Genomic DNA, 14,047 nt, shown 5'->3' with positions numbered 1-14,047 from the left:
GATAATTATTGTTTTTAAATATTTGCAAAAATTAAGTAAACTCTAAAACCCCACTAAATTTACTGCATTCGTGATGCATGTAACATTAAGGAAGCTGTTTGTTTTAAGTTCGTATTTATAGACTGGAGGGAAAAAAAAGACAGACGTATATCACGGCCTGCTGGAGTATAGTAAACACAGAAAACATTTTAAAGCAACAATGTTTAAGATAGATATTTTTGTTTTCCAAATTTGCCGTCATTGAACAGAAACCAAGATGGGGATTTCATTGCGACTAATTAGAAATTCCTCTTTCAGGTATGTAATAAACGATCTTCGCACAAAATAATGTACGATACACGAGCGGTATGTTTTCTTTCAATTCTCGGAAATTAAAAAAGCTCAACTACGTTTCGCTTTTTCAAACTTTTCCTTGAACATGAAAACTTCAACATACCGCTCTTGTAACGCATATTACTATTACCTGCCGATATCATCTAAGTGTTCACCACCCAGCGCATCATATTCTTTTAACGAAATGTGATTATATAAAATGTTTGGCTTATATGGTCAAATTATAGAAAAAAAAATGACAACAATTAATTCAACCGGAATGGCAGAGCATTTAAAAGCGCAGAAAAAATTTTCAAACGATATTTCATTCCAGAATGGACTATGATACATTGGTGCCAAGATTTTATCTGATTGTGACATAGGTCTCTCAAGATATTTTATTTTGGCCCATAATTAAACCGTCTTTATACATCCCTGAGATTATTATTTTTATTTTAAATATTTCAGTAGCTGTAATTTAGCAACGTTTCACCTTTGATGCACGCGAAAGAGAAGTACGCAGGAATTTAATTTGAATTCAATGTTGAAATAAGCAGGCCTACGGGCCTCAGCGACATGAATAGTTCCTTCGTAACAGCAGCAGGTCTTGTTTACAAGCGTTGGACGTTCATGTTTAAAAACTGAGCCTTGTACTGTCCCTATATTACAGCTTGCAGGAGTGTCCCTAGAGTTCCCGTTTAGGATTTCATATCTATAAATGTTGTATTCAACATGGGGGACAATCTAAGCTTATATTTAGCATCTACTGATATTCAACAGCGGATAATAAGAACAGTAAAATTATTTGACATGTTCCTTCTATTTACACAATAGTTTTTAATGTATTTTTGTTTCTGTTATAATAATATGCACTTTTGTAGTTTCCTGTTTGTAATAATTGAAGGGTTCAGAGCCATATTGGGCCAAGCGCCATTTATTAAAAACGGAGAAAGCAAGGGTTAAAGTTAAGTGAATACCATAATTTACTGAAGATTGACATATAATTTACTTTTAATGTGTATACTTTATATTACTTGCTATATGTTTCCATTGAATTATGGTAATAACTTCATTTTAAACCTTGTTTTCTACGGTTTTAGTAAATGGCGCTTGGCCCACTATGGTTCTGAGCCCTTCAATTGTAATAAATGGCTATTTATATTTGATTATAAGTAAATAATTTATCTGTATTCTACGTATTAAAAAACTAAAAAAATTACAAATGAATACTTAAAGCGGGAAAGAAATGGTTTGATCGATTTCTACTCTCTTGAGGCTGAAAAAAACCATTAATATTGACGAAAATGTTGGTGTTCATGATTATAATCATGATAGTATTAATAATAATAATAGTAATTGTAATTTATTATTATTATTATTATTAGTATTATTATTATTATTATTATTATTATTATTATTATTATTATTATTATTATTATTATTATTATAACAAAAATAAAAATAAGGAAGGGAAAAAGTTAGACGGGAGTGTGACCAATATTCTTGACAAGAAACCAAAATTAAAGAAACTTCAACCATATACACGCCTTAGAATAAAATTTCTGCTATGCACTGTCTCCTCTCAGTCTGTTGTATGCCCGTAAATAATGGACTGTGTGCGAGGCGACAAGGTGTTCTATTCAACAGAAATTGCTTATACTTGAATATAGCCACTCATTTATGAACACAATTTTTATATTGAAGGGCTTTCAAATATTTCGCGACTTTTTAACAACCTTATATGGATTCACCCAAGCGTGCTACATGCTCTCCCCATCTAATAGTCTGGATTTATTATTCCTAATTATGTTAGATGAAGAATAGAATGCGTGCAGTTGTTTAACTTTCTCCATTCTCCTGTAACTTCATCCCTCTTACTCCCAACCATTTTTCTAAGCACCTTATTCTCGAACACCCTTAACCCCTGTTGCTCTCTCTCAAAGTGAGAGTCCAAGTCCACAACTATGCAGAACAACCGTTAATATAACTGTTTTATAAATTCTAACCTTCAGTTTTTTTTGATAGACTGGATGACATATGCTCCTCAACCGAATAATAGGGTGCACATCTGTGGAGTAACAGTTAGCGCGTCTGGTCGCGAAGCCAGGTGGCCCGGGTTCGAATCCCGGTCAGTATTGTTACCTGTTTGAGGTTTTTTCCGGGGTTTTTCCCTCAATCCAGTATGAGCAAATGCTGGGTAACTATCGGTGCTGGACCCCGGACTCATTTCACCGGCATTTTCATCTTCATTTCATTCAGACTTTAAATAAGCTGAGATGTTGATACAGCGTCGTAAAATAACCTACTGAAGAACCGAATAATAGCAGATTTTTTCATGTTTATTCTGCGTTTAATTTCCTGTCTGCCATTGTGCTTGTGTGTGTGTGTGTGTGTGTGTGTATGTAACCTGTAAATATAAGTAAGACTAAAATAATATTATTTCGATAAAAAAAAATAGTATAACAAATGTTTCAGAAGAGGTGAACTACTTCAGTTATTTGGGATATTATGGTGTAACGTACGACAAATAATTATAAGGACGGGGAAAAATTTGAATAAATTAGGTATATGTTTGGAAGAGTTAAAAATGTTATTCTTAAATGTATGAGCAATGAACGAAGACTGAATTTTTACAAAGTTATTTCTGTGCCAGTATTGTTATATGGATCAGAGAATTTGACTTTGACTAGATCAGAACTCAAAAGAATAGAATTGTCAGAAATGAGATTTTAAGACACCTAGTTGGATAGAATAGAATAAAATGTTTTATTTTCGCTGGCAGAGTTAAGGCCATAAGGCCTTCTCTTCACTCAACTAGCCTTAATCAATACAAGTTACATGCATATTTAAATTATGAATATTCCCAATACACTTAAAAGATTCTCCAGCAATATTCTTCAGTTAAGTTTTAACGACTGGTACATGTTTATTTAAATTGATATAAACCTTTAAGATAAAGTAGGCCTAATAACTCAATTTATGAGCTAATGTAATTCAATTCAGTCTATATGCAATATGTAAAGAATTATAATTAATTTCAGATAGCTAGTTGGTTAAAATTATGAGAATTGATTTAATATAAGTTTACTAGAACTATGTTATAGGGAGATACTCTCTACCGCAGGGATAAGGCGATATTAGCTCCCAATCATGGTAGAAGAGCTCGACCTTGATCACGAGCGCATAGCGTAAAGTTGTAACGTAGACAACGGGGATGTACATACACATGCAGCGAATAAAGGCAGCAATTATTACAATAACTTGCGTTACTATATTTCTGGATATGTAATAGGGCTAATTACTCACTTATTTAATATACATGTACATATATAAACAAATCGAAAAGGGAATTGTTTTTAGGAACAAAAAGAGAAATAGGAAAAGTTAATTGTATGTAAACCATGTTATTGTTAAAGGCAATTATTTATTATGTAAATACTTCACTTCATTGGTTAGGAGAGACTAATAGGGTCTACCTATTCGACGTGTGTCATCTCTAAGTACTTTTGAGTATTTGTTGAAAAAATAATAATGGCAATATTGATTGAAATAGAGTGTATTGATTGTGTGATTGTGAAAATGTAGTCCTTACTCTCCAGTCGTGATTATGTAATGAGTTTTCTTAGAGTGATTTGTGAGATGCACGTAACACGAAAAAAACAAATTGATTAAATTAAGATGTTAGGAGCCATCGTAATTTTTGGGATCAATCATTTAAGGCGATATGTATGACTTTTAAAACTTCCACAATTTCGGCCAAAATTTGTGAAATTTAAACTATATAAACAGATTTATAATAATATCATCTCTACAAAATTTGGTACAATTAGGTGTAATAGTTTTGAAATTATATTTTCAAGTATATTTTATATTGACGTTGTTAAAAATGTCATTGCATCAAAGTTTTCAAAATGTTTAGTTCATATTTGCTAAAAATCCTGAAAATAGTTATTGGAATAAAAGTGAATTAGCATTTTGAGTTTAGTAATAGTATAAGTTAAAGTGCAATCAAAGATAAAATATCACTTCTTAATTAAAGAAACACGTAGTCTAATAAAAGTAAATATCCAGAAACAAGCAACAAATAAAACATCAATAATACGTTTAAAATAAAGAAGTAAAAGGAATCTAGATACAATCTGCTGACCCAAACGTAAATTAATTTATCTTCGATGTCAATTCCGAAATGAATTTATTTCTCTCTTCTCCTGAATAATGCCTATATATTTTTTTTTCATGTTGCGTCTCATAAAGCCGTTTTATGTTGCTTTTTTTGCAAATGATATTTTTTTACACAACAAACACTGGACTTCATCACCATGTTCGAAGCATAAATATTATATCTTCCACTCTTCCTCGAAAGCTTTAAGCGCTTCCGTTCCGTCATGATGTGCTGTGTTCTAAGATCTGTACATCCTTTAGCAATGTTTACAGGTAAAAGAGCTCCGCGCGCGGGCAGCAGGCATAAAATAGCCCTCGCTCGCAATTATTAGTCCCCATCGCAAGATTGCTCTACTGAATAAAAAGTAAAATGAAGATATGACGAAAGAGTTTCATAATATATTTAACTAATTTTACCTATTTCACCTTCTCCTTAGTACCGACTTACAGATCACAGCGGTGTAGAGAAGGGAGGGTATTGCCTCTCAATCAACAGTTGATATCTGCACATTACGGGACTCTCTTAATGTAGGATTGGCACAACACAGAACCACCGCAGAGACATCACATGACAATCACACGAAAATGAACAACTATCTATTCCCATGTGCGGAAAACAAATTTCTTCTATTGCATATGCTTGAATGGGTAGCGCGTACAGTACCTCAGAATCACCGTAGCGGATATATAATAATAATATAATAATAATAATAATAATAATAATAATAATAATAATAATAATAATAATTTATTTATTTAATCTGGCAGAGCTAAGGCCAGTAGGCCTTCTCTTCCGCCCAGCCAGACTCTAATTCTAATTGAATACAATTGGTTACATAGTTATTACATTAATATCTAGACCATAAAACAACATGAAAGGAAATAATGAAAGTTGGATAAGTAATGTTAGTGTGACAATAATAAACATTGGTAAGAAACAGTGATAATAATAATAATAATAATAATAATAATAATAATGAGATAATTTACATATTTATTCTGTGATATATATATATATATATATATATATATAAAATCATTAAACATTGAGAAACCTGAAAGAGCTATTATTGTTAAGAATTGTTAGAAAAATATTTCGTTAGTCTATTCTTAAATTGGTTTGATGTCTGACAGTCCCTGACATTACTCGGTAGGGAATTCCAAACCCGAGGAACAGCCACAGTGAAAGAAGATGAATATGAGGATGTTCTGTGGGAGGGAATGGATAATATTGAGGAGTGTTGTGATCGTGTGTCTAGGTTATGATGGGTGGTTAAATTTTGAAAACGAGACGCAAGATAGACAGGAGTGGAGAAATGCAATATGTGAAAGAGAAGGGAAAGACAGTGGATTTTCCTACGATCTTCTAGACGGAGCCAGGACAACATTTCGAGGGATGGTGTTACGTGATCAGCCCGGCGAATATTGCAGACGAAACGGACGCACATATTATGAATACATATTATTCAATGCATTAGGAAAATTTGAAGAATATAGACGAAATGGGTTGAAAGTTAAAAAATAACTGAAAATATTTTAGTAGAATAAGAAAACAATAACGGACATAATTGTAATGGTGAATGATATAAAAATAAGTTATATGAAGATCGAAGATGGTATGGAGGGATCAGTTTTCTTCACGAGACAGGAATGGATCATCAGATTGAAACTTTGTAAAATGTATGTGCTAACACACTGGTAATGAATAAATATTCGGACCCTACACGAAGTTCGATATCACGGCCTTTGCGTCGATTCAATGAATCAGTAGCGATCCTTGAAGTTGTCTACATTGCGGTTGGTGTGTCATTGTATAGTACTAAAAATAATTACTTAATCCTGTGAATTGAAAACATATGGTTAGTAGTCGAACTGGCTTTAGTAGTCTACGAAGACAGCGCATTGACATGTATAAACGACGCAATTTACAAATAAAAGCAGTAGAAATGTCGAAGACATGCAGTCAAGCCTGCCAGAATCTATTTACTGAAATGGTGACTGTAAATAAATGGTCCTGTCTCTGTTTCAGACGAGGGAGTCTATACACAAACAAGTGGTTTATAAATTCGTTTCGTTATTGTCAATCAACAAGCATCGATTCAACATTTAACATGGGTAGAATGTGCTAGTAGCGCAGTGTTGGTTCAATACTTCGAAAGTTAATATCCACGGTGTTGCTGTCCAATTACTTATTGTCGGATAGAGGCTAGATAGACACTTGTTAATTTCTCCATTATCCTAATGATCATCAACGTCAAGAATTGGTTCCTTCTGGATCCGTTATTCCTTCAAATATGTATCAGTAATGTACTGGTCTGCCCATCTTTCCAATGCTCTTTCCGAATATATCCTGCCAATTATTTTGAACTGTACAATTTTCCTTAGTAACTCTATGTTCGTAGTAGGATGCTGTACCCACTGTGTTCAAAATTGCTCGATTTTTGCATTTAGTTATTCTGATTATCTGCATTTCTCTTTTTTGTCTAGCACTCTGTAGCCTCCTTAGCTCCATTTTCATATTTTATTTTTGTTTTTTTATTTTATTGGGTTATTTTACGACGCTGTATCAACATCTCAGGTTATTTAGAGTCTGAATGGAAATGAAGGTGATAATGCCGGTGAAATGAGTCCGGGGTCCACCACCGAAGCTACCCAGCATTTGCTCGTATTGGGTTGAGAGAAAACCCCGGAAAAAACCTCAACCAGGTAACTTGCCGCGACTGGGATTCGAACCCGTGCCACCTGGTTTCGCGACCAGACGCACTGACCGTTACTCCACAGATGTGGACCATTTCCATATTAAAATTGGTGTTAATAAATCAGTACATTAAAACTATGGAAACTAGTCTCTTCTTAAACTGCTGTTACCTGTGTTTAGAGATTTTTTAAAATAAAAGTGGCTGTATCTTTTCCATTAACATTTAATGTTTCAGTTACATGCTCTTGTTACTGTTATTATTATTATTATTATTATTATTATTATTATTATTATTATTATTATTATTATTATATCATCTCTGCAAGCCATGGAGGCTTTTCGCTGCAGAAATGATATTACGTCAAATTGTTCCATCTCATCATCATTTCGTGTTCTGCCCAAGGGCAGGTCTTTCATTGCAAACCCAGCATTCTCCAATCTTTCCTATTTTCTGCTTTTCTCTTTGTCTCCGCATATGATCCATATATCTTAATGTCGTCTATCATCTGAAATCTTATTCTGCCCCGAACTCTTCTCCCATTCATCATTCCTTCCAGTGCATCCTTCAGTAGACAGTTTCTTCTCAGCCAATGATCCAACCAATTCCTTTCCTCTTCCTGATCAGTTTCAGCATCATTCTTTCTTCATCCACTCTTTCCAACACAGCTTCATTTCTTATTCTGTCTGTCCACTTCATATGTTCCATTGTTCTCCACATTTCAAATGCTTATATTCGCTTCTCTCCACTTTGCCGTAATGTCCATGTTTCTGCCTCATACAATGCCACACTCCATGCAAAGCACTTCACTAGTCTCTTCCTTAGTTCTTCTTTCAGAGGTCCGCAGAAGATGCTCCTTTTTCTATTAAAAGCTTCCTTTGCCATTGCTATTCTTTTAACGTCCTGGCTGCAGCTCATGTTACTGCTTATAGTACATCCCAAGTATCTGAAGCTGTTCACTTGCTCTACTGCCTCATTTAGAATTCTCAAGTTTACCTTCTTTATTTTTCTTCCTATGACCACGTTCTTCGTCTTATTTGCATTTATCTTCATCCCATACTGCTCACAGCTGTCATTTAACTTCAGTAATATATCCCTTAGCATCGTCTCCCCTTCTGCTAACAACGCCATATCAGCAGCAAATCTTGTGTATTTTATTCTTCTGCCTCCTACTATCACTCCTCCCATGTCATGAAAACAGTTCTTCACTAAATCCTCCAGGTAATTGTTGAACAGGGTAGGTGATAAAGGGCATACTTGACGTACTCCTCTTCCTATTTCACTTCCTTCTCACATTTCTTCTCCTATCCTGGTTTTGACTCATTGTTTCATATAAAGATTACTGAACAGCCTTCTCTCTTTCCAATCTACATCTATTTTCTTTAGGATCCCCATCAGTTTATTCCAATCCACTCTGTCATCTAAACAAACATTTTTTCTATCAATAAATTTAGTATGCCTATTGTTTGTAAATTTTTTCCTATATTGTCTTAAAATCACATACATGATCTAGAGTGGTCTTCTTTCAAATACTTTTTCTACTGTGACTTTGAGTTCATCTTATTACCTACATTGGAAATTAAAAATATTATTGGCGAAAAATTCTAAATTAGAATGAGAGTAAAGTAAGATACTACAATGATATCAGTTTGAAAAGAAAACTTCATGAATCAGTATTTGCTCTCCTCAATTTATGTATCCATAATTTATGTACTCATAATTCATTTCTAGTTTCTGCATAACTTTCCTCGTATCTTGTACCGAGAAAAATGTTTACCTTGCACGATTTCTTTTATCGCCCAAAACCCAAAGTATTCTACTTGGTGATATTCTTTATAAATATCCTAATTGCGTTTCATTGCATTTTTTTTACATGTGCTCTCTTCCAATTCTAGAAAAGAAATCTCCTATAGTAATAAATATCTTCTTCTCAATTTTTTTCGTCCTCTGTTGCTAGTGGTCGCCATAATAACCGCTCTATTTGAGGTTTATGAGTTCAAATAGGGCCAAGGCCATGGATTTTAAACAAACGAGGATAAGCTTTTCCTCGGAGAAGGAAGTAAAGCCGTCGGTTCCTTGGTGTAGATTTATGAGACGTAAAAGAAATCTGTCTATAATAGAGAACTACAAATAAATTGTCAGAAAATGTCTCACCCACGTTGAATTTCAGCAAACCTACCCCACACCACAAGCTCAGCGGCATTTTCTGTTATTATAAGCCTCTTACAGTTACAGCGAATTCGGTCGCCGTTTCTACAGTAGTAATCTTTATTTCTAGAGGAAGTGTTACAAATATGAAATAGTGTGATATATGATATGAGACGTGTTCTATTCTAGCGGAAGCCTCCAAAATACTATGCACTAATGCTCTTAGTTTGCACTTAGAAGCTGAACTGTTGAAATGTTTATCATTACTGCGTTTTCGAGGAAAGCGAAAATTTTAGCGATAATTTTTTTTTAATATAAATTGTTATTTCACAATGTTAGAAATATTAATGATATATATATATATATATATATATATATATATATATATATATATATATATATACTTAGAGAAAACTATGTGTGTTTAATCGATTTCGTTTTTAAATTATGATATGTTTTGAGGTTATGACTTACAATGTGAGCATGTCTAGTACAGGCATGTCAATTGATGCCCACAGGAGCAAGCGCGCGCTTTAGAGCCCAGGAGAGCCTGAGCGCTTTACAGCGGAAAGGAAAGAGACAGAGGAAAGAGGAGGTATATGCCGCTTGGTCGAGCTATATTCAGGGATGGCCAACACTGATTCAATAGATAAAGGGAAGAGAACTTATTAAAACTGTATCCATGTTAATTTTTAGATTTGCCTGAGAAGTATAAGTGTATTATAAGAATGTAAGTTTTAATTTTAATGCTCATTTTTCACAAGTTTGATTTTTTTTATTCAAAAGAAATATTTTCTCAACTTTTCGTATAGAAAAGTGAAATTTTCAGGTATAGGCCTATTTATTTAGTAGCCTTACAGGATGTTTTCGTAAATCTAATATACCGTATATACGTATTACTGGAGATAGTGTATTGAAAATTTTGAAAATATTCGCACGGAAATTGTTTGTAGGGAAATGAATTAACAAAGCAACGACTGTTACATCATAAGCAAAAGATACGTGCCCATGTGTTGCAAAAATGTCAGCTCTATAGCTTCAGCAGATTTCGAGAGAATAATTTAATATTCTGATGATAGGAAGTTGCTCACAAATATCATCTTAAAAGCATAATGCGATAAGAGTTTTGTTGTGTAACATTAGTTACACTTAAAACAGATACAGTAACTTTGCTTTGTACTGTAATATTGTTTTGATTAGTTTATTGATTACTTTTGTAAGGCTAAAGATACCATCAACATAAATTCAACTTATCATGTCATACTCAATCTCTTTCTTTGGAATATCACTTTCTTTATGAATGATGTGTTTCATCTACATAATTCAGTATAATATTATACTGCTTTGGAATTTAAGTGAATATTCCTTCTTAACTCTCTATTATGTTATTAAGACTTAAAACAGAAGTGCAATATTAAGAAATCAGTGTTAGTACTTTTGTTTTACAGACAATATATATAATATTAAACAGAAAGAAGCTATATAAAAATAACGACATAACATTTCACGTTCCGTTTGAAATTTGTGCACCACTGTTTTCTTAATCCAACAGGTTGCTTATTCATATACACAACCCTTCCTTTTTCCATACTTAGCGCTTGATGCCCGCGCACGACGTCAAGGTCAGAAAAATGCGCTTGCTTTGACATCTCTGGTCTAGTACATACAGTCACGAAGTTCAATACGTAGGGAATATGCATGCAATGACAGTTGAACTTTAGTTGCTAGCCATTAGAATCGCTACTAGCGCACAGTTAGTTTCTAGTACTCTCAGTTGCTAACCGCTTGAAACATTGTATCGCGAGAAATGCAAAAATTCACCTCAAGCTTCGTGACTATGTGCTAGATGTGATATCAGTGTGTCACAAATATGAAATACTAGTATTATTAGTATTCCATCTTTATACCCTGGTTTTCTGTTTCGTTATTAATGTTGGCATCTGTAGGAGGAGGGAACACCTCACCTTCCAACGAACTTAGAAAACATTGGAATGAAAAGGCAATGCAAAAAGCCATAAAAAAAGTTCGAGAAAAGACGTGAGAGACGATTCATTTGGGTTCAGTGTTATTGTTGAGAAAATATCTTTTGATAAAGATACTGAATGCTTGTTCTGTACGTTTTTTAGGAGATATCATTTTGAGTTTGCAATTTTATAAATTTATTTCAAAGTTTTCAATCATATGATTTATCATTTTTTGCGAAATTTTTATTTGCTAATATATCTTACAGAAGAAATTTTATGATCGTTTTCGACTATACGGTATCATCAGATATTCAAATTGTTACAACGAAATCTAAACGTAAGTCCAATAACGTGTTCACAGTAATAAGCATAACAATGATTTGAATAATTCATCATGAGTTATATGTAATAAAATCTGATATTGCAATTTTCGTTAATCTTGTAACTTGTTAATTGTGTTCCATATTTGTATCTCCATTTTTGTGGAGGAAATATGTTAGACTTTGAGTAAATTATTTTTTTCAAACATTTTATAACATCTTACGAATTTCTATGTCAGGTGTACCACTCACAGGGACATTCAGCAATAAACAGGACGATACTTTCCATTCAGTGTTCAAAACATATAGGTTCGAAAACAAAAAAACGAAATGGTATTCCATATTTCTAACACTTTCTCTGTAGCCTATTTTGGGGAAAAAAAATGTTCATAAACAGCGTAAAATTGAATAAAAGTGCATCTTCCCTGTGGTACGAGAGATGTTTAAAGTGTTCTATTTGTATATCTATATATTTTTGACGTCTCCGTAGAGTATGTTGAAATACTCGACTAATCTCTTTTTTCGAAACGTTGGAAATGGCTTATCGAATAGTTTTTTTTAAATTTTTTGAGTAACTTAAAACTAAAAAAAAAAAAAAATAACTCACTGTATTATGCCATACAACATTCTCAAACAATTAGCAGAAAACACAACTTTCGCTGCACTACATACGAGTGAGTAAACCGTTTTTATACCCTGGTTTTCTGTTTCGTTATTAGTGTTGGCATCTGTAGGAGGAGGGAAAACCTCACCTTCGAACGAACTTAGAAAACAGTGGAATGACAAGGCAATGCAAAAAGCCATAAAAAAAGTTCGAGAAAAGACGTGAGAGACGATTCATCTAGGTTCAGTATTACGGTTGGAAAAACACCTTCTAATGAAGATGCTGAATGTTTGTTCTGTGCTTTTCTTAGTATAGGCCATTTTGACTGCAGTTTTCGTTAATATTGTAACTTATTAATAGTATTCCATATTTGTAACTCCATTTTTGTGAAGGAAATATGCTAGATTTTGAAGAAATTATTTTTTTCCTTCAAACATTTTATGACATCTTACGAACTTCTAAGTCCGGTGTACAATTCACAGGGACATTCAACAATAAACTTTCAGTGTTCAAAACATGTAGATTCGAAAATAAAAAACAAAATGGTATTCCATATTTGTAACACTTCCTTTATAGCCTGTTTTGGGGATAACATGTTTATAAAAAGCGTAAAAATGAATGAAAATTCATCTTCCCTGTGTTACGAGAGATGTTCAATGTGTTCTGTTTGTATATCTATATATTTTTGATGTCCCCATAGAGGATGCTGAAACACTCGACTAATCTCTTTTCTTTTTTTTTTTCGAAATATTCGAAATGGCTTATCGAATAGTTTTTTTTTTAAACTTCTTGAGTAACTTAAAACTAAAGAAAATGCCATACAACATTCTCAAACAATTCGCAGAAAACACAACTTGTGCTGCACTACATACGAGTGAGTAATCCCTTCGGTGTTGTCAAGCAATTAAAAAAACAATAGCTTGCACTACATTATGCACGAATGAACAATCCCTTCAGTACCTCACAACAGACTAAGGTAAACTGCACGTATGCAACGCCCGATAAACGTCCTTTAACTTCGGCGTATACGGCAGGAGGCATGTTTCTTTACGTTCCGTGGGTCATGTAAGGAGATTTCTGTACTACTACACACTGTAACAGTAAAAGTAGTTTTTAAATTATTTGGGCTATACATATTATATCAATAATAAATTTATATTCTATCCTAAAGTTTAACAAAGAAAGAGGATTTCATTCAATATTGAAAGATTGTTAACGGTGCATTAAATGTTTTTTCTTCAAACTCTGTCCGTATGTGTTACAAATCGTAGGGAAGCAGAAAGAAAACATTATTGTTAAATGGTCTGAAGAAACGATGCCATCGTCCATACGCAGGGTAATAACTGGAAATCTTGGAATTCGAATGGCAGTTGATCCTTTTAGAACCCTTCGTCCTCTCAAATCTAATACTGAGAATCACCATGTAAAATTGTCGGATAGAAGAACATACGTCCTATGGCACGAGACACCAAAGAAATCCTGAGATCTGTTCTATTTTTAGCAGCAGCAAATCTAGTAGCAATATTGGAAACAGGCATAAAAAGAAATCACATTTTATAGAGTAAACATTTGAACGTAAGTGAAATAAAATACAAATATTTTAAAGTGTTATGTGTTAAAAAATGTACACGAAACAAGATGAACGTATCTACGTTTTCTTTAACCTAGATCAAACTGTTAAAATCAGTGGCCCCTAAAGGTTTCGTAAGTTTACGTCTGTATTTTCTTCAGGGTATACTGATGTGAGATTTTTCTCCCTTTGTTCAAGCAATACCTCCCCCCCCCCAGCGAATAGGGATTATATAGAATGGACACTGAGCGAATTTTCCTGTGTTTTGTTTC

At 33.5% G+C, this 14,047-nt stretch overlaps 1 protein-coding gene across 1 annotated transcript in view; it reads left to right on the top strand.

Annotated features, from left to right (window-relative positions):
- LOC138704728 (uncharacterized) overlaps positions 1-14,047 on the top strand; it is a 1,357,586-nt gene that overhangs the window by 190,553 nt on the left and 1,152,986 nt on the right. The window lies entirely within an intron of this gene.

Source organism: Periplaneta americana, chromosome 8 (assembly GCF_040183065.1).
Source record: "Periplaneta americana isolate PAMFEO1 chromosome 8, P.americana_PAMFEO1_priV1, whole genome shotgun sequence".
NCBI classification, from domain to species: Eukaryota; Metazoa; Arthropoda; class Insecta; order Blattodea; family Blattidae; genus Periplaneta; species Periplaneta americana.
Note: the sequence above shows the minus strand (reverse complement) of the source record. Positions and strands in the feature narration are given on the sequence as shown.